Raw genomic sequence first — 23,272 nt, 5'->3', positions numbered from 1 at the left:
TATATATTGACCATCCCACCTGACTAATTGAAGGACGCTGAGTCCAATGGTGCTGGTCCCGAATTTTTAAAATGTTTGGAAAGTGGAAAGATCAGTTACAAATAACTTAAAGATTCGAACAAAAAAAAATATATATATATATATTGACCATCCCACCTGACTAATTGAAGGACGCTGAGTCCAATGGTGCTGGTCCCGAATTTTTAAAATGCTGGGAAATGGGTGAAATGGCTGTTCAAAGTCAACATTTTCAAAGAGTTTTTAAAAAATCGGGAACCATCCTACCAGGCTAATTGAAGGACGCTGAGTCGTCTGGTGCTAGTCCCGACTTTTTAAAATGCTGGGAAATGGAAAAATCACAGTTACAAATAACTTAAAGATTCGAAAATAAAAAATATATATATATATTGACCATCCCACCTGACTAATTGAAGGACGCTGACTCCAATGGTGCTGGTCCCGAATTTTTAAAATGTTTGGAAAGTGGAAAGATCAGTTACAAATAACTTAAAGATTCGAACAAAAAATATATATAAATTTATATATATTGACCATCCCACCTGACTAATTGAAGGACGCTGAGTCCAATGGTGCTGGTCCCGAATTTTTAAAATGCCAGGAAATGGGTGAAATGGCTGTTCAAAGTCAAAATTTTCAAAGAGTTTTTAAAAAATCGGGAACCATCCTACCAGACTAATTGAAGGACGCTGAGTCGTCTGGTGCTAGTCCCGACTTTTTAAAATGCTGGGAAATGGGTGAAATGGCTGTTCAAAGTCAAAATTTTCAAAGAGTTTTTAAAAAATCGGGAACCATCCTACCAGACTAATTGAAGGACGCTGAGTCGTCTGGTGCTAGTCCCGAATTTTTAAAATGTTTGGAAAGTGGAAAAATCACAGTTACAAATAACTTAAAGATTCGAAAATAAAAAAAATATATATATATATATTGACCATCCCACCTGACTAATTGAAGGACGCTGACTCCAATGGTGCTGGTCCCGCATTTTTAAAATGTTTGGAAAGTGGAAAGATCAGTTAAAAATAACTTAAAGATTCGAACAAAAAAAATATATATATTTATATATATTGACCATCACACCTGACTAATTGAAGGACGCTGACTCCAATGGTGCTGGTCCCGAATTTTTAAAATGTTTGGAAAGTGGAAAGATCAGTTAAAAATAACTTAAAGATTCGAACAAAAAAAAAATATATATTTATATATATTGACCATCCCACCTGACTAATTGAAGGACGCTGAGTCCAATGGTGCTGGTCCCGAATTTTTTAAATGTTTGGAAAGTGGAAAGATCAGTTACAAATAACTTGAAGATTCGAACAAAAAAAAATATATATATATATATTGACCATCCCACCTGACTAATTGAAGGACGCTGAGTCCAATGGTGCTGGTCCCAAATTTTTAAAATGCTGGGAAATGGGTGAAATGGCTGTTCAAAGTCAAAATTTTCAAAGAGTTTTTAAAAAATCGGGAACCATCCTACCAGGCTAATTGAAGGACGCTGAGTCGTCTGGTGCTAGTCCCGACTTTTTAAAATGCTGGGAAATGGAAAAATCACAGTTACAAATAACTTAAAGATTCGAAAATAAAAAATATATATATATATATATTGACCATCCCACCTGACTAATTGAAGGACGCTGACTCCAATGGTGCTGGTCCCGAATTTTTTAAATGTTTGGAAAGTGGAAAGATCAGTTACAAATAACTTAAAGATTCGAACAAAAAAAATATATATATTTATATATATTGACCATCCCACCTGACTAATTGAAGGACAGAGTCCAATGGTGCTGGTCCCGAATTTTTAAAATGCCAGGAAATGGGTGAAATGGCTGTTCAAAGTCAAAATTTTCAAAGAGTTTTTAAAAAATCGGGAACCATCCTACCAGACTAATTGAAGGACGCTGAGTCGTCTGGTGCTAGTCCCGACTTTTTAAAATGCTGGGAAATGGAAAAATCACAGTTACAAATAACTTAAAGATTCGAAAATAATAAAAAAAAAAATATATATATATTGACCATCCCACCTGACTAATTGAAGGACGCTGACTCCAATGGTGCTGGTCCCGAATTTTTAAAATGTTTGGAAAGTGGAAAGATCAGTTACAAATAACTTAAAGATTCGAAAAAAAAAAATATATATATATATATATTGACCATCCCACCTGACTAATTGAAGGACGCTGACTCCAATGGTGCTGGTCCCGAATTTTTAAAATGTTTGGAAAGTGGAAAGATCAGTTACAAATAACTTAAAGATTCGAACAAAAAAAAAAAATATATTTATATATATTGACCATCCCACCTGACTAATTGAAGGACGCTGACTCCAATGGTGCTGGTCCCGAATTTTTAAAATGTTTGGAAAGTGGAAAAATCACAGTTACAAATAACTTAAAGATTCGAAAAAAAAAAAAAAATATATATATATATTGACCATCCCACCTGACTAATTGAAGGACGCTGACTCCAATGGTGCTGGTCCCGAATTTTTAAAATGTTTGGAAAGTGGAAAGATCAGTTACAAATAACTTAAAGATTCGAACAAAAAAAATATATATATTTATATATATTGACCATCCCACCTGACTAATTGAAGGACGCTGACTCCAATGGTGCTGGTCCCGAATTTTTAAAATGTTTGGAAAGTGGAAAGATCAGTTAAAAATAACTTAAAGATTCGAACAAAAAAATATATATATATTTAAATATATTGACCATCCCACCTGACTAATTGAAGGACGCTGAGTCCAATGGTGCTGGTCCCGAATTTTTAAAATGTTTGGAAAGTGGAAAGATCAGTTACAAATAACTTAAAGATTCGAACAAAAAAAAAATATATATATATATATTGACCATCCCACCTGACTAATTGAAGGACGCTGAGTCCAATGGTGCTGGTCCCGAATTTTTAAAATGCTGGGAAATGGGTGAAATGGCTGTTCAAAGTCAAAATTTTCAAAGAGTTTTTAAAAAATCGGGAACCATCCTACCAGGCTAATTGAAGGACGCTGAGTCGTCTGGTGCTAGTCCCGACTTTTTAAAATGCTGGGAAATGGAAAAATCACAGTTACAAATAACTTAAAGATTCGAAAATTAAAAAAATATATATATATATATTGACCATCCCACCTGACTAATTGAAGGACGCTGACTCCAATGGTGCTGGTCCCGAATTTTTAAAATGTTTGGAAAGTGGAAAGATCAGTTACAAATAACTTAAAGATTCGAAAAAAAAATATATATATATTTATATATATTGACCATCCTACCTGACTAATTGAAGGACGCTGAGTCCAATGGTGCTGGTCCCGAATTTTTAAAATGCCAGGAAATGGGTGAAATGGCTGTTCAAAGTCAAAATTTTCAAAGAGTTTTTAAAAAATCGGGAACCATCCTACCAGGCTAATTGAAGGACGCTGAGTCGTCTGGTGCTAGTCCCGACTTTTTAAAATGCTGGGAAATGGAAAAATCACAGTTACAAATAACTTAAAGATTCGAAAATAAAAAAAAAATATATATATATATTGACCATCCCACCTGACTAATTGAAGGACGCTGACTCCAATGGTGCTGGTCCCGAATTTTTAAAATGTTTGGAAAGTGGAAAGATCAGTTACAAATAACTTAAAGATTCGAACAAAAAAAATATATATATATTGACCATCCCACCTGACTAATTGAAGGACGCTGAGTCCAATGGTGCTGGTCCCGAATTTTTAAAATGCTGGGAAATGGGTGAAATGGCTGTTCAAAGTCAAAATTTTCAAAGAGTTTTTAAAAAATCGGGAACCATCCTACCAGGCTAATTGAAGGACGCTGAGTCGTCTGGTGCTAGTCCCGACTTTTTAAAATGCTGGGAAATGGAAAAATCACAGTTACAAATAACTTAAAGATTCGAAAATTAAAAAAAAAAATATATATATATATTGACCATCCCACCTGACTAATTGAAGGACGCTGACTCCAATGGTGCTGGTCCCGAATTTTTAAAATGTTTGGAAAGTGGAAAGATCAGTTACAAATAACTTAAAGATTCGAAAAAAAATATATATATATTTATATATATTGACCATCCTACCTGACTAATTGAAGGACGCTGAGTCCAATGGTGCTGGTCCCGAATTTTTAAAATGCCAGGAAATGGGTGAAATGGCTGTTCAAAGTCAAAATTTTCAAAGAGTTTTTAAAAAATCGGGAACCATCCTATCAGGCTAATTGAAGGACGCTGAGTCGTCTGGTGCTAGTCCCGACTTTTTAAAATGCTGGGAAATGGAAAAATCACAGTTACAAATAACTTAAAGATTCGAAAAAATATATATATATATTAGTAGGGGGTACTAAGTGAAAAATCGTTACGCGGCGGATAAAAGCATGAAATTTGATACAGATGTCCCTTGGGTCATCCTAAAACATCCTAGAAAGGGTGCCCAAAAAAATCTTAAACAGGAAGTGAGTTATGGACAAAATCCAAAATGGCCACCTAAACTGTTGACCGTTGACTCAAAAGACACCAAAATAATCTCCAAAAAGCATAAAATGTGGCACACATGTCCCTTGGGTCATCCTAAGACATCCTAGAAGGGGTGCCCCAAAAAATCTGAAACAGGAAGTGAGTTATTGACCAAATTGAAAATGGCCGCCTAGTGTTGTCGATTGACTCAAAAGACAACTAAAGAATCTCCAAAAAGTATAAAATGTGTCACACATGTCCCTTGGGTCATCCTAAGACATCCTAGAAGGGGTGCCCAAAAAAGTCTTCAACAGGAAGTGAGTTATTGACTAAATTGAAAATGGCCGCCTACAGTGCTGGCGATTGACTCAAAAAGCCTATAGAATCTCCAAAAAGCATACAATTTGGCACATATGTCCCTTGGGTCATCCTAACACATCCTAGAAGAGGTGCCCAAAATAATCTGAAACAGGAAGTGAGTTATTGACTAAATTGAAAATGGCCGCCTACAGTGTTGAAAGATGATGCAAGATACCTAAAGAATCTCATAAAAGCATGAAATGTGGTACAAATGTCCCTTGGGTGATCTGAACGCATCCTACAAGTGACCGCCTAAAGCAGTTGACACAAAAGAAAACATAAAGGGACGTCATAAAAGTGTATAATTTGGTACGTACATTGAGTGCTTCTTAATATATCCTAGAAGAGGTTATTTATTTGCTTGTTTATTAAACTTTTTAGGAAGGGACCATGTTGAAGAAATTCTAAATGGCTGTTTAAACAGTTGACCATGGCAGTCTGCATATTATGCAGACTCAATACGACAGGTTATGCAGTGCATAACCTGCCGTATTTTGTAGTCTACCTTCTGTTTTCATTTCTACATCACTTATTCATTTTACTTTCTGCACTATTTTTTTATTGTACTCTTTGAATCTTCTTTATTTATCTAACTCTCTGCATATTCTTATTTATTTTACTCTGCATCTTATCTTACTCTGCATATTCTTATTTTACTCTCTGCATCTTATTTATTTTGCACTCTACATCTTCTTGCTTGTTTTACACTCTACAATCTTCTCATGTATTTTCTTCTTGATCATTACTGTTTTTTTGTGATTAGTGTTTAGTAACTACATGTATTCATGTGTGCCATTTCGCAATTACCAGCACATTGGCATAATGCTCTGCAAGGTAACCCAGCATCCCGGCATCTACACTTTCTCGAACAGAAGGGCTCAGCTTTGCAGCCACACTTGAGTTCTCTACAAACTTAAGCAGCCTCTGGCAAGAGTGTCCATAAAGGTGTCCACGAATCAGCGACTTTAATCCATCCATATTTGTCAGGAGATGGTAGAGATTGCATAGCTTTCAGGCTTCTGGACCAAATGCCAGATTGGCTGCTCGATTTGAATATTGTAGCAGTGCAGCCCGTGTGGGAGGAGTGTTTTCCATTGAGAGACTATTAAAACTTTTTTTGGCACCCCTTAGGATGCATTCAGATCACCCAAGGGACATTTGTACCAAATGTCATGCTTTTATATGAGATTATTTTTAACTTTTGCATCATCTGTCAACACTGTACACGGCCATTTTCAATTTAGTCAATAACTCACTTCCTGTTTCAGATAATTTCAGGCACCCCTTCTAGGATGTCTTAGGATGACCCAAGGGACATGTATGCCAAATTGTATGCTTTTATGAGATTCTTTAGTTGTCTTTTGAGTCAAGCGACAACACTGTAGACGGTCATTTTCAATTTTGTCAATGACTCACTTCCTGTTTACGATTTTTCTGGGCACCCCTTCTGGGATGTCTTGGGATGACCCAAGGGACATTTATGCCAAATTGTATGCTTTTATGAGATTCTTTAGTTGTCTTTTGAGTCAATGGATAACACTGTAGGCGGCCATTTTCAATTTTGTCAATAACTCAGTTCCTGCTTAAGATTTTTTTGGGCACCCCTTCTAGGATGTCTTAGGATGACCAAAAGGACATGTGTGCCAAATTGTATGCTTTTATGAGATTCTTTAGTTGTCTTTTGAGTCAATCGACAACACTAGGCGGCCATTTTCAATTTAGTCCATAACTCACTTCCTGTTTCAGATTCCTTTGGGCACCCCTTCTAGGATGTCTTAGGATGACCCAAGGGACATATGTGCCAAATTTTATGCTTTTTGGAGATTCTTTTGTTGTCTTTTGAGTCAACGGTCAACAGTTTAGGTGGCCATTTTGAATTTTGTCCATAACTCACTTCCTGTTTAAGATTTTTTTGGGCACCCCTTCTAGGATGTTTTAGGATGACCCAAGGGACATCTGTATCAAATTTCATGCTTTTATCCGCCGCGTAACGATTTGGCCATTTTTTGTGCTTAGTACCCCCTACTATATATATATATATTGACCATCCCACCTGACTAATTGAAGGACGCTGACTCCAATGGTGCTGGTCCCGAATTTTTAAAATGTTTGGAAAGTGGAAAGATCAGTTACAAATAACTTAAAGATTCGAACAAAAAAAATATATATATATATATATTGACCATCCCACCTGACTAATTGAAGGACGCTGAGTCCAATGGTGCTGGTCCCGAATTTTTAAAATGCTGGGAAATGGGTGAAATGGCTGTTCAAAGTCAAAATTTTCAAAGAGTTTTTAAAAAATCGGGAACCATCCTACCAGGCTAATTGAAGGACGCTGAGTCGTCTGGTGCTAGTCCCGACTTTTTAAAATGCTGGGAAATGGAAAAATCACAGTTACAAATAACTTAAAGATTCGAAAATAAAAAAAATATATATATATATATTGACCATCCCACCTGACTAATTGAAGGACGCTGACTCCAATGGTGCTGGTCCCGAATTTTTAAAATGTTTGGAAAGTGGAAAGATCAGTTACAAATAACTTAAAGATTCGAACAAAAATATATATATATATTTATATATATTGACCATCCTACCTGACTAATTGAAGGACGCTGAGTCCAATGGTGCTGGTCCCGAATTTTTAAAATGCCAGGAAATGGGTGAAATGGCTGTTCAAAGTCAAAATTTTCAAAGAGTTTTAAAAAAATCGGGAACCATCCTACCAGACTGATTGAAGGACGCTGAGTCGTCTGGTGCTAGTCCCGACTTTTTAAAATGCTGGGAAATGGAAAAATCACAGTTACAAATAACTTAAAGATTCGAAAAAATATATATATATATTAGTAGGGGGTACTAAGTGAAAAATCGTTACGCGGCGGATAAAAGCATGAAATTTGATACAGATGTCCCTTGGGTCATCCTAAAACATCCTAGAAGGGGTGCCCAAAAAAATCTTAAACAGGAAGTGAGTTATGGACAAAATCCAAAATGGCCACCTAAACTGTTGACCGTTGACTCAAAAGACACCAAAATAATCTCCAAAAAGCATAAAATGTGGCACACATGTCCCTTGGGTCATCCTAAGACATCCTAGAAGGGGTGCCCCAAAAAATCTGAAACAGGAAGTGAGTTATTGACCAAATTGAAAATGGCCGCCTAGTGTTGTCGATTGACTCAAAAGACAACTAAAGAATCTCCAAAAAGTATAAAATGTGTCACACATGTCCCTTGGGTCATCCTAAGACATCCTAGAAGGGGTGCCCAAAAAAGTCTTCAACAGGAAGTGAGTTATTGACTAAATTGAAAATGGCCGCCTACAGTGCTGGCGATTGACTCAAAAAGCCTATAGAATCTCCAAAAAGCATACAATTTGGCACATATGTCCCTTGGGTCATCCTAACACATCCTAGAAGAGGTGCCCAAAATAATCTGAAACAGGAAGTGAGTTATTGACTAAATTGAAAATGGCCGCCTACAGTGTTGAAAGATGATGCAAGATACCTAAAGAATCTCATAAAAGCATGAAATGTGGTACAAATGTCCCTTGGGTGATCTGAACGCATCCTACAAGTGACCGCCTAAAGCAGTTGACACAAAAGAAAACATAAAGGGACGTCATAAAAGTGTATAATTTGGTACGTACATTGAGTGCTTCTTAATATATCCTAGAAGAGGTTATTTATTTGCTTGTTTATTAAACTTTTTAGGAAGGGACCATGTTGAAGAAATTCTAAATGGCTGTTTAAACAGTTGACCATGGCAGTCTGCATATTATGCAGACTCAATACGACAGGTTATGCAGTGCATAACCTGCCGTATTTTGTAGTCTACCTTCTGTTTTCATTTCTACATCACTTATTCATTTTACTTTCTGCACTATTTTTTTATTGTACTCTTTGAATCTTCTTTATTTATCTAACTCTCTGCATATTCTTATTTATTTTACTCTGCATCTTATCTTACTCTGCATATTCTTATTTTACTCTCTGCATCTTATTTATTTTGCACTCTACATCTTCTTGCTTGTTTTACACTCTACAATCTTCTCATGTATTTTCTTCTTGATCATTACTGTTTTTTTGTGATTAGTGTTTAGTAACTACATGTATTCATGTGTGCCATTTCGCAATTACCAGCACATTGGCATAATGCTCTGCAAGGTAACCCAGCATCCCGGCATCTACACTTTCTCGAACAGAAGGGCTCAGCTTTGCAGCCACACTTGAGTTCTCTACAAACTTAAGCAGCCTCTGGCAAGAGTGTCCATAAAGGTGTCCACGAATCAGCGACTTTAATCCATCCATATTTGTCAGGAGATGGTAGAGATTGCATAGCTTTCAGGCTTCTGGACCAAATGCCAGATTGGCTGCTCGATTTGAATATTGTAGCAGTGCAGCCCGTGTGGGAGGAGTGTTTTCCATTGAGAGACTATTAAAACTTTTTTTGGCACCCCTTAGGATGCATTCAGATCACCCAAGGGACATTTGTACCAAATGTCATGCTTTTATATGAGATTATTTTTAACTTTTGCATCATCTGTCAACACTGTACACGGCCATTTTCAATTTAGTCAATAACTCACTTCCTGTTTCAGATAATTTCAGGCACCCCTTCTAGGATGTCTTAGGATGACCCAAGGGACATGTATGCCAAATTGTATGCTTTTATGAGATTCTTTAGTTGTCTTTTGAGTCAAGCGACAACACTGTAGACGGTCATTTTCAATTTTGTCAATGACTCACTTCCTGTTTACGATTTTTCTGGGCACCCCTTCTGGGATGTCTTGGGATGACCCAAGGGACATTTATGCCAAATTGTATGCTTTTATGAGATTCTTTAGTTGTCTTTTGAGTCAATGGATAACACTGTAGGCGGCCATTTTCAATTTTGTCAATAACTCAGTTCCTGCTTAAGATTTTTTTGGGCACCCCTTCTAGGATGTCTTAGGATGACCAAAAGGACATGTGTGCCAAATTGTATGCTTTTATGAGATTCTTTAGTTGTCTTTTGAGTCAATCGACAACACTAGGCGGCCATTTTCAATTTAGTCCATAACTCACTTCCTGTTTCAGATTCCTTTGGGCACCCCTTCTAGGATGTCTTAGGATGACCCAAGGGACATATGTGCCAAATTTTATGCTTTTTGGAGATTCTTTTGTTGTCTTTTGAGTCAACGGTCAACAGTTTAGGTGGCCATTTTGAATTTTGTCCATAACTCACTTCCTGTTTAAGATTTTTTTGGGCACCCCTTCTAGGATGTTTTAGGATGACCCAAGGGACATCTGTATCAAATTTCATGCTTTTATCCGCCGCGTAACGATTTGGCCATTTTTTGTGCTTAGTACCCCCTACTATATATATATATATTGACCATCCCACCTGACTAATTGAAGGACGCTGACTCCAATGGTGCTGGTCCCGAATTTTTAAAATGTTTGGAAAGTGGAAAGATCAGTTACAAATAACTTAAAGATTCGAACAAAAAAAATATATATATTTATATATATTGACCATCCCACCTGACTAATTGAAGGACGCTGACTCCAATGGTGCTGGTCCCGAATTTTTAAAATGTTTGGAAAGTGGAAAAATCACAGTTACAAATAACTTAAAGATTCGAAAATAAAAAAAAAATATATATATATATTGACCATCCCACCTGACTAATTGAAGGACGCTGACTCCAATGGTGCTGGTCCCGAATTTTTAAAATGTTTGGAAAGTGGAAAGATCAGTTACAAATAACTTAAAGATTCGAACAAAAAAAATATATATATTTATATATATTGACCATCCCACCTGACTAATTGAAGGACGCTGACTCCAATGGTGCTGGTCCCGAATTTTTAAAATGCCAGGAAATGGGTGAAATGGCTGTTCAAAGTCAAAATTTTCAAAGAGTTTTTAAAAAATCGGGAACCATCCTACCAGGCTAATTGAAGGACGCTGAGTCGTCTGGTGCTAGTCCCGACTTTTTAAAATGCTGGGAAATGGAAAAATCACAGTTACAAATAACTTAAAGATTCGAAAAATATATATATATATATTGACCATCCCACCTGACTAATTGAAGGACGCTGACTCCAATGGTGCTGGTCCCGAATTTTTAAAATGTTTGGAAAGTGGAAAGATCAGTTACAAATAACTTAAAGATTCGAACAAAAAAAATATATATATATTGACCATCCCACCTGACTAATTGAAGGACGCTGAGTCCAATGGTGCTGGTCCCGAATTTTTAAAATGCTGGGAAATGGGTGAAATGGCTGTTCAAAGTCAAAATTTTCAAAGAGTTTTTAAAAAATCGGGAACCATCCTACCAGGCTAATTGAAGGACGCTGAGTCGTCTGGTGCTAGTCCCGACTTTTTAAAATGCTGGGAAATGGAAAAATCACAGTTACAAATAACTTAAAGATTCGAAAATTAAAAAAAAAAATATATATATATTGACCATCCCACCTGACTAATTGAAGGACGCTGACTCCAATGGTGCTGGTCCCGAATTTTTAAAATGTTTGGAAAGTGGAAAGATCAGTTACAAATAACTTAAAGATTCGAAAAAAATATATATATATATTTATATATATTGACCATCCTACCTGACTAATTGAAGGACGCTGAGTCCAATGGTGCTGGTCCCGAATTTTTAAAATGCCAGGAAATGGGTGAAATGGCTGTTCAAAGTCAAAATTTTCAAAGAGTTTTTAAAAAATCGGGAACCATCCTACCAGGCTAATTGAAGGACACTGAGTCGTCTGGTGCTAGTCCCGACTTTTTAAAATGCTGGGAAATGGAAAAATCACAGTTACAAATAACTTAAAGATTCGAAAATAAAAAATATATATATATATATATTGACCATCCCACCTGACTAATTGAAGGACGCTGACTCCAATGGTGCTGGTCCCGAATTTTTAAAATGTTTGGAAAGTGGAAAGATCAGTTACAAATAACTTAAAGATTCGAACAAAAAAAATATATATATTTATATATATTGACCATCCCACCTGACTAATTGAAGGACGCTGACTCCAATGGTGCTGGTCCCGAATTTTTAAAATGCCAGGAAATGGGTGAAATGGCTGTTCAAAGTCAAAATTTTCAAAGAGTTTTTAAAAAATCGGGAACCATCCTACCAGGCTAATTGAAGGACGCTGAGTCGTCTGGTGCTAGTCCCGACTTTTTAAAATGCTGGGAAATGGAAAAATCACAGTTACAAATAACTTAAAGATTCGAAAATAAAAAAAATATATATATATATATTGACCATCCCACCTGACTAATTGAAGGACGCTGACTCCAATGGTGCTGGTCCCGAATTTTTAAAATGTTTGGAAAGTGGAAAGATCAGTTACAAATAACTTAAAGATTCGAACAAAAAAAATATATATATATTGACCATCCCACCTGACTAATTGAAGGACGCTGAGTCCAATGGTGCTGGTCCCGAATTTTTAAAATGCTGGGAAATGGGTGAAATGGCTGTTCAAAGTCAAAATTTTCAAAGAGTTTTTAAAAAATCGGGAACCATCCTACCAGGCTAATTGAAGGACGCTGAGTCGTCTGGTGCTAGTCCCGACTTTTTAAAATGCTGGGAAATGGAAAAATCACAGTTACAAATAACTTAAAGATTCGAAAATTAAAAAAAAATATATATATATATTGACCATCCCACCTGACTAATTGAAGGACGCTGACTCCAATGGTGCTGGTCCCGAATTTTTAAAATGTTTGGAAAGTGGAAAGATCAGTTACAAATAACTTAAAGATTCGAAAAAAATATATATATATATTTATATATATTGACCATCCTACCTGACTAATTGAAGGACGCTGAGTCCAATGGTGCTGGTCCCGAATTTTTAAAATGCCAGGAAATGGGTGAAATGGCTGTTCAAAGTCAAAATTTTCAAAGAGTTTTTAAAAAATCGGGAACCATCCTACCAGGCTAATTGAAGGACGCTGAGTCGTCTGGTGCTAGTCCCGACTTTTTAAAATGCTGGGAAATGGAAAAATCACAGTTACAAATAACTTAAAGATTCGAAAATAAAAAAAATATATATATATATATTGACCATCCCACCTGACTAATTGAAGGACGCTGACTCCAATGGTGCTGGTCCCGAATTTTTAAAATGTTTGGAAAGTGGAAAGATCAGTTACAAATAACTTAAAGATTCGAACAAAAATATATATATATATTTATATATATTGACCATCCTACCTGACTAATTGAAGGACGCTGAGTCCAATGGTGCTGGTCCCGAATTTTTAAAATGCCAGGAAATGGGTGAAATGGCTGTTCAAAGTCAAAATTTTCAAAGAGTTTTTAAAAAATCGGGAACCATCCTACCAGACTGATTGAAGGACGCTGAGTCGTCTGGTGCTAGTCCCGACTTTTTAAAATGCTGGGAAATGGAAAAATCACAGTTACAAATAACTTAAAGATTCGAAAAAATATATATATATATTAGTAGGGGGTACTAAGTGAAAAATCGTTACGCGGCGGATAAAAGCATGAAATTTGATACAGATGTCCCTTGGGTCATCCTAAAACATCCTAGAAGGGGTGCCCAAAAAAATCTTAAACAGGAAGTGAGTTATGGACAAAATCCAAAATGGCCACCTAAACTGTTGACCGTTGACTCAAAAGACACCAAAATAATCTCCAAAAAGCATAAAATGTGGCACACATGTCCCTTGGGTCATCCTAAGACATCCGGGAAGGGGTGCCCCAAAAAATCTGAAACAGGAAGTGAGTTATTGACCAAATTGAAAATGGCCGCCTAGTGTTGTCGATTGACTCAAAAGACAACTAAAGAATCTCCAAAAAGTATAAAATGTGTCACACATGTCCCTTGGGTCATCCTAAGACATCCTAGAAGGGGTGCCCAAAAAAGTCTTCAACAGGAAGTTAGTTATTGACTAAATTGAAAATGGCCGCCTACAGTGCTGGCGATTGACTCAAAAAGCCTATAGAATCTCCAAAAAGCATACAATTTGGCACATATGTCCCTTGGGTCATCCTAACACATCCTAGAAGAGGTGCCCAAAATAATCTGAAACAGGAAGTGAGTTATTGACTAAATTGAAAATGGCCGCCTACAGTGTTGAAAGATGATGCAAGATACCTAAAGAATCTCATAAAAGCATGAAATGTGGTACAAATGTCCCTTGGGTGATCTGAACGCATCCTACAAGTGACCGCCTAAAGCAGTTGACACAAAAGAAAACATAAAGGGACGTCATAAAAGTGTATAATTTGGTACGTACATTGAGTGCTTCTTAATATATCCTAGAAGAGGTTATTTATTTGCTTGTTTATTAAACTTTTTAGGAAGGGACCATGTTGAAGAAATTCTAAATGGCTGTTTAAACAGTTGACCATGGCAGTCTGCATATTATGCAGACTCAATACGACAGGTTATGCAGTGCATAACCTGCCGTATTTTGTAGTCTACCTTCTGTTTTCATTTCTACATCACTTATTCATTTTACTTTCTGCACTATTTTTTTATTGTACTCTTTGAATCTTCTTTATTTATCTAACTCTCTGCATATTCTTATTTATTTTACTCTGCATCTTATCTTACTCTGCATATTCTTATTTTACTCTCTGCATCTTATTTATTTTGCACTCTACATCTTCTTGCTTGTTTTACACTCTACAATCTTCTCATGTATTTTCTTCTTGATCATTACTGTTTTTTTGTGATTAGTGTTTAGTAACTACATGTATTCATGTGTGCCATTTCGCAATTACCAGCACATTGGCATAATGCTCTGCAAGGTAACCCAGCATCCCGGCATCTACACTTTCTCGAACAGAAGGGCTCAGCTTTGCAGCCACACTTGAGTTCTCTACAAACTTAAGCAGCCTCTGGCAAGAGTGTCCATAAAGGTGTCCACGAATCAGCGACTTTAATCCATCCATATTTGTCAGGAGATGGTAGAGATTGCATAGCTTTCAGGCTTCTGGACCAAATGCCAGATTGGCTGCTCGATTTGAATATTGTAGCAGTGCAGCCCGTGTGGGAGGAGTGTTTTCCATTGAGAGACTATTAAAACTTTTTTTGGCACCCCTTAGGATGCATTCAGATCACCCAAGGGACATTTGTACCAAATGTCATGCTTTTATATGAGATTATTTTTAACTTTTGCATCATCTGTCAACACTGTACACGGCCATTTTCAATTTAGTCAATAACTCACTTCCTGTTTCAGATAATTTCAGGCACCCCTTCTAGGATGTCTTAGGATGACCCAAGGGACATGTATGCCAAATTGTATGCTTTTATGAGATTCTTTAGTTGTCTTTTGAGTCAAGCGACAACACTGTAGACGGTCATTTTCAATTTTGTCAATGACTCACTTCCTGTTTACGATTTTTCTGGGCACCCCTTCTGGGATGTCTTGGGATGACCCAAGGGACATTTATGCCAAATTGTATGCTTTTATGAGATTCTTTAGTTGTCTTTTGAGTCAATGGATAACACTGTAGGCGGCCATTTTCAATTTTGTCAATAACTCAGTTCCTGCTTAAGATTTTTTTGGGCACCCCTTCTAGGATGTCTTAGGATGACCAAAAGGACATGTGTGCCAAATTGTATGCTTTTATGAGATTCTTTAGTTGTCTTTTGAGTCAATCGACAACACTAGGCGGCCATTTTCAATTTAGTCCATAACTCACTTCCTGTTTCAGATTCCTTTGGGCACCCCTTCTAGGATGTCTTAGGATGACCCAAGGGACATATGTGCCAAATTTTATGCTTTTTGGAGATTCTTTTGTTGTCTTTTGAGTCAACGGTCAACAGTTTAGGTGGCCATTTTGAATTTTGTCCATAACTCACTTCCTGTTTAAGATTTTTTTGGGCACCCCTTCTAGGATGTTTTAGGATGACCCAAGGGACATCTGTATCAAATTTCATGCTTTTATCCGCCGCGTAACGATTTGGCCATTTTTTGTGCTTAGTACCCCCTACTATATATATATATATTGACCATCCCACCTGACTAATTGAAGGACGCTGACTCCAATGGTGCTGGTCCCGAATTTTTAAAATGTTTGGAAAGTGGAAAGATCAGTTACAAATAACTTAAAGATTCGAAAAAAAATATATATATATTTATATATATTGACCATCCTACCTGACTAATTGAAGGACGCTGAGTCCAATGGTGCTGGTCCCGAATTTTTAAAATGCCAGGAAATGGGTGAAATGGCTGTTCAAAGTCAAAATTTTCAAAGAGTTTTTAAAAAATCGGGAACCATCCTATCAGGCTAATTGAAGGACGCTGAGTCGTCTGGTGCTAGTCCCGACTTTTTAAAATGCTGGGAAATGGAAAAATCACAGTTACAAATAACTTAAAGATTCGAAAAAATATATATATATATTAGTAGGGGGTACTAAGTGAAAAATCGTTACGCGGCGGATAAAAGCATGAAATTTGATACAGATGTCCCTTGGGTCATCCTAAAACATCCTAGAAAGGGTGCCCAAAAAAATCTTAAACAGGAAGTGAGTTATGGACAAAATCCAAAATGGCCACCTAAACTGTTGACCGTTGACTCAAAAGACACCAAAATAATCTCCAAAAAGCATAAAATGTGGCACACATGTCCCTTGGGTCATCCTAAGACATCCTAGAAGGGGTGCCCCAAAAAATCTGAAACAGGAAGTGAGTTATTGACCAAATTGAAAATGGCCGCCTAGTGTTGTCGATTGACTCAAAAGACAACTAAAGAATCTCCAAAAAGTATAAAATGTGTCACACATGTCCCTTGGGTCATCCTAAGACATCCTAGAAGGGGTGCCCAAAAAAGTCTTCAACAGGAAGTGAGTTATTGACTAAATTGAAAATGGCCGCCTACAGTGCTGGCGATTGACTCAAAAAGCCTATAGAATCTCCAAAAAGCATACAATTTGGCACATATGTCCCTTGGGTCATCCTAACACATCCTAGAAGAGGTGCCCAAAATAATCTGAAACAGGAAGTGAGTTATTGACTAAATTGAAAATGGCCGCCTACAGTGTTGAAAGATGATGCAAGATACCTAAAGAATCTCATAAAAGCATGAAATGTGGTACAAATGTCCCTTGGGTGATCTGAACGCATCCTACAAGTGACCGCCTAAAGCAGTTGACACAAAAGAAAACATAAAGGGACGTCATAAAAGTGTATAATTTGGTACGTACATTGAGTGCTTCTTAATATATCCTAGAAGAGGTTATTTATTTGCTTGTTTATTAAACTTTTTAGGAAGGGACCATGTTGAAGAAATTCTAAATGGCTGTTTAAACAGTTGACCATGGCAGTCTGCATATTATGCAGACTCAATACGACAGGTTATGCAGTGCATAACCTGCCGTATTTTGTAGTCTACCTTCTGTTTTCATTTCTACATCACTTATTCATTTTACTTTCTGCACTATTTTTTTATTGTACTCTTTGAATCTTCTTTATTTATCTAACTCTCTGCATATTCTTATTTATTTTACTCTGCATCTTATCTTACTCTGCATATTCTTATTTTACTCTCTGCATCTTATTTATTTTGCACTCTACATCTTCTTGCTTGTTTTACACTCTACAATCTTCTCATGTATTTTCTTCTTGATCATTACTGTTTTTTTGTGATTAGTGTTTAGTAACTACATGTATTCATGTGTGCCATTTCGCAATTACCAGCACATTGGCATAATGCTCTGCAAGGTAACCCAGCATCCCGGCATCTACACTTTCTCGAACAGAAGGGCTCAGCTTTGCAGCCACACTTGAGTTCTCTACAAACTTAAGCAGCCTCTGGCAAGAGTGTCCATAAAGGTGTCCACGAATCAGCGACTTTAATCCATCCATATTTGTCAGGAGATGGTAGAGATTGCATAGCTTTCAGGCTTCTGGACCAAATGCCAGATTGGCTGCTCGATTTGAATATTGTAGCAGTGCAGCCCGTGTGGGAGGAGTGTTTTCCATTGAGAGACTATTAAAACTTTTTTTGGCACCCCTTAGGATGCATTCAGATCACCCAAGGGACATTTGTACCAAATGTCATGCTTTTATATGAGATTATTTTTAACTTTTGCATCATCTGTCAACACTGTACACGGCCATTTTCAATTTAGTCAATAACTCACTTCCTGTTTCAGATAATTTCAGGCACCCCTTCTAGGATGTCTTAGGATGACCCAAGGGACATGTATGCCAAATTGTATGCTTTTATGAGATTCTTTAGTTGTCTTTTGAGTCAAGCGACAACACTGTAGACGGTCATTTTCAATTTTGTCAATGACTCACTTCCTGTTTACGATTTTTCTGGGCACCCCTTCTGGGATGTCTTGGGATGACCCAAGGGACATTTATGCCAAATTGTATGCTTTTATGAGATTCTTTAGTTGTCTTTTGAGTCAATGGATAACACTGTAGGCGGCCATTTTCAATTTTGTCAATAACTCAGTTCCTGCTTAAGATTTTTTTGGGCACCCCTTCTAGGATGTCTTAGGATGACCAAAAGGACATGTGTGCCAAATTGTATGCTTTTATGAGATTCTTTAGTTGTCTTTTGAGTCAATCGACAACACTAGGCGGCCATTTTCAATTTAGTCCATAACTCACTTCCTGTTTCAGATTCCTTTGGGCACCCCTTCTAGGATGTCTTAGGATGACCCAAGGGACATATGTGCCAAATGTGCCAAATTTTATGCTTTTTGGAGATTCTTTTGTTGTCTTTTGAGTCAACGGTCAACAGTTTAGGTGGCCATTTTGAATTTTGTCCATAACTCACTTCCTGTTTAAGATTTTTTTGGGCACCCCTTCTAGGATGTTTTAGGATGACCCAAGGGACATCTGTATCAAATTTCATGCTTTTATCCGCCGCGTAACGATTTGGCCATTTTTTGTGCTTAGTACCCCCTACTATATATATATATATTGACCATCCCACCTGACTAATTGAAGGACGCTGACTCCAATGGTGCTGGTCCCGAATTTTTAAAATGTTTGGAAAGTGGAAAGATCAGTTACAAATAACTTAAAGATTCGAACAAAAAAAATATATATATTTATATATATTGACCATCCCACCTGACTAATTGAAGGACGCTGACTCCAATGGTGCTGGTCCCGAATTTTTAAAATGTTTGGAAAGTGGAAAAATCACAGTTACAAATAACTTAAAGATTCGAAAATAAAAAAAAAATATATATATATATATTGACCATCCCACCTGACTAATTGAAGGACGCTGACTCCAATGGTGCTGGTCCCGAATTTTTAAAATGTTTGGAAAGTGGAAAGATCAGTTACAAATAACTTAAAGATTCGAACAAAAAAAATATATATATTTATATATATTGACCATCCCACCTGACTAATTGAAGGACGCTGACTCCAATGGTGCTGGTCCCGAATTTTTTAAATGTTTGGAAAGTGGAAAGATCAGTTAAAAATAACTTAAAGATTCGAACAAAAAAATATATATATATTTAAATATATTGACCATCCCACCTGACTAATTGAAGGACGCTGAGTCCAATGGTGCTGGTCCCGAATTTTTAAAATGTTTGGAAAGTGGAAAGATCAGTTACAAATAACTTAAAGATTCGAACAAAAAAAAAATATATATATATATATATTGACCATCCCACCTGACTAATTGAAGGACGCTGAGTCCAATGGTGCTGGTCCCGAATTTTTAAAATGCTGGGAAATGGGTGAAATGGCTGTTCAAAGTCAAAATTTTCAAAGAGTTTTTAAAAAATCGGGAACCATCCTACCAGGCTAATTGAAGGACGCTGAGTCGTCTGGTGCTAGTCCCGACTTTTTAAAATGCTGGGAAATGGAAAAATCACAGTTACAAATAACTTAAAGATTCGAAAATAAAAAATATATATATATATATATTGACCATCCCACCTGACTAATTGAAGGACGCTGACTCCAATGGTGCTGGTCCCGAATTTTTAAAATGTTTGGAAAGTGGAAAGATCAGTTACAAATAACTTAAAGATTCGAACAAAAATATATATATATATTTATATATATTGACCATCCTACCTGACTAATTGAAGGACGCTGAGTCCAATGGTGCTGGTCCCGAATTTTTAAAATGCCAGGAAATGGGTGAAATGGCTGTTCAAAGTCAAAATTTTCAAAGAGTTTTAAAAAAATCGGGAACCATCCTACCAGACTGATTGAAGGACGCTGAGTCGTCTGGTGCTAGTCCCGACTTTTTAAAATGCTGGGAAATGGGTGAAATGGCTGTTCAAAGTCAAAATTTTCAAAGAGTTTTTAAAAAATCGGGAACCATCCTACCAGGCTAATTGAAGGACGCTGAGTCGTCTGGTGCTAGTCCCGACTTTTTAAAATGCTGGGAAATGGAAAAATCACAGTTACAAATAACTTAAAGATTCGAAAATAAAAAAAAAATATATATATATATTGACCATCCCACCTGACTAATTGAAGGACGCTGACTCCAATGGTGCTGGTCCCGAATTTTTAAAATGTTTGGAAAGTGGAAAGATCAGTTACAAATAACTTAAAGATTCGAACAAAAATATATATATATATTTATATATATTGACCATCCTACCTGACTAATTGAAGGACGCTGAGTCCAATGGTGCTGGTCCCGAATTTTTAAAATGCCAGGAAATGGGTGAAATGGCTGTTCAAAGTCAAAATTTTCAAAGAGTTTTAAAAAAATCGGGAACCATCCTACCAGACTGATTGAAGGACGCTGAGTCGTCTGGTGCTAGTCCCGACTTTTTAAAATGCTGGGAAATGGAAAAATCACAGTTACAAATAACTTAAAGATTCGAAAAAATATATATATATATTAGTAGGGGGTACTAAGTGAAAAATCGTTACGCGGCGGATAAAAGCATGAAATTTGATACAGATGTCCCTTGGGTCATCCTAAAACATCCTAGAAGGGGTGCCCAAAAAAATCTTAAACAGGAAGTGAGTTATGGACAAAATCCAAAATGGCCACCTAAACTGTTGACCGTTGACTCAAAAGACACCAAAATAATCTCCAAAAAGCATAAAATGTGGCACACATGTCCCTTGGGTCATCCTAAGACATCCTAGAAGGGGTGCCCCAAAAAATCTGAAACAGGAAGTGAGTTATTGACCAAATTGAAAATGGCCGCCTAGTGTTGTCGATTGACTCAAAAGACAACTAAAGAATCTCCAAAAAGTATAAAATGTGTCACACATGTCCCTTGGGTCATCCTAAGACATCCTAGAAGGGGTGCCCAAAAAAGTCTTCAACAGGAAGTGAGTTATTGACTAAATTGAAAATGGCCGCCTACAGTGCTGGCGATTGACTCAAAAAGCCTATAGAATCTCCAAAAAGCATACAATTTGGCACATATGTCCCTTGGGTCATCCTAACACATCCTAGAAGAGGTGCCCAAAATAATCTGAAACAGGAAGTGAGTTATTGACTAAATTGAAAATGGCCGCCTACAGTGTTGAAAGATGATGCAAGATACCTAAAGAATCTCATAAAAGCATGAAATGTGGTACAAATGTCCCTTGGGTGATCTGAACGCATCCTACAAGTGACCGCCTAAAGCAGTTGACACAAAAGAAAACATAAAGGGACGTCATAAAAGTGTATAATTTGGTACGTACATTGAGTGCTTCTTAATATATCCTAGAAGAGGTTATTTATTTGCTTGTTTATTAAACTTTTTAGGAAGGGACCATGTTGAAGAAATTCTAAATGGCTGTTTAAACAGTTGACCATGGCAGTCTGCATATTATGCAGACTCAATACGACAGGTTATGCAGTGCATAACCTGCCGTATTTTGTAGTCTACCTTCTGTTTTCATTTCTACATCACTTATTCATTTTACTTTCTGCACTATTTTTTTATTGTACTCTTTGAATCTTCTTTATTTATCTAACTCTCTGCATATTCTTATTTATTTTACTCTGCATCTTATCTTACTCTGCATATTCTTATTTTACTCTCTGCATCTTATTTATTTTGCACTCTACATCTTCTTGCTTGTTTTACACTCTACAATCTTCTCATGTATTTTCTTCTTGATCATTACTGTTTTTTTGTGATTAGTGTTTAGTAACTACATGTATTCATGTGTGCCATTTCGCAATTACCAGCACATTGGCATAATGCTCTGCAAGGTAACCCAGCATCCCGGCATCTACACTTTCTCGAACAGAAGGGCTCAGCTTTGCAGCCACACTTGAGTTCTCTACAAACTTAAGCAGCCTCTGGCAAGAGTGTCCATAAAGGTGTCCACGAATCAGCGACTTTAATCCATCCATATTTGTCAGGAGATGGTAGAGATTGCATAGCTTTCAGGCTTCTGGACCAAATGCCAGATTGGCTGCTCGATTTGAATATTGTAGCAGTGCAGCCCGTGTGGGAGGAGTGTTTTCCATTGAGAGACTATTAAAACTTTTTTTGGCACCCCTTAGGATGCATTCAGATCACCCAAGGGACATTTGTACCAAATGTCATGCTTTTATATGAGATTATTTTTAACTTTTGCATCATCTGTCAACACTGTACACGGCCATTTTCAATTTAGTCAATAACTCACTTCCTGTTTCAGATAATTTCAGGCACCCCTTCTAGGATGTCTTAGGATGACCCAAGGGACATGTATGCCAAATTGTATGCTTTTATGAGATTCTTTAGTTGTCTTTTGAGTCAAGCGACAACACTGTAGACGGTCATTTTCAATTTTGTCAATGACTCACTTCCTGTTTACGATTTTTCTGGGCACCCCTTCTGGGATGTCTTGGGATGACCCAAGGGACATTTATGCCAAATTGTATGCTTTTATGAGATTCTTTAGTTGTCTTTTGAGTCAATGGATAACACTGTAGGCGGCCATTTTCAATTTTGTCAATAACTCAGTTCCTGCTTAAGATTTTTTTGGGCACCCCTTCTAGGATGTCTTAGGATGACCAAAAGGACATGTGTGCCAAATTGTATGCTTTTATGAGATTCTTTAGTTGTCTTTTGAGTCAATCGACAACACTAGGCGGCCATTTTCAATTTAGTCCATAACTCACTTCCTGTTTCAGATTCCTTTGGGCACCCCTTCTAGGATGTCTTAGGATGACCCAAGGGACATATGTGCCAAATTTTATGCTTTTTGGAGATTCTTTTGTTGTCTTTTGAGTCAACGGTCAACAGTTTAGGTGGCCATTTTGAATTTTGTCCATAACTCACTTCCTGTTTAAGATTTTTTTGGGCACCCCTTCTAGGATGTTTTAGGATGACCCAAGGGACATCTGTATCAAATTTCATGCTTTTATCCGCCGCGTAACGATTTGGCCATTTTTTGTGCTTAGTACCCCCTACTATATATATATATATTGACCATCCCACCTGACTAATTGAAGGACGCTGACTCCAATGGTGCTGGTCCCGAATTTTTAAA

This window comes from Gymnoscopelus braueri (assembly GCF_963280865.1).
Source record: "Gymnoscopelus braueri genome assembly, chromosome: 3".
In the NCBI taxonomy this organism is placed as follows: Eukaryota; Metazoa; Chordata; class Actinopteri; order Myctophiformes; family Myctophidae; genus Gymnoscopelus; species Gymnoscopelus braueri.
This window is presented reverse-complemented; position numbering follows the sequence as displayed.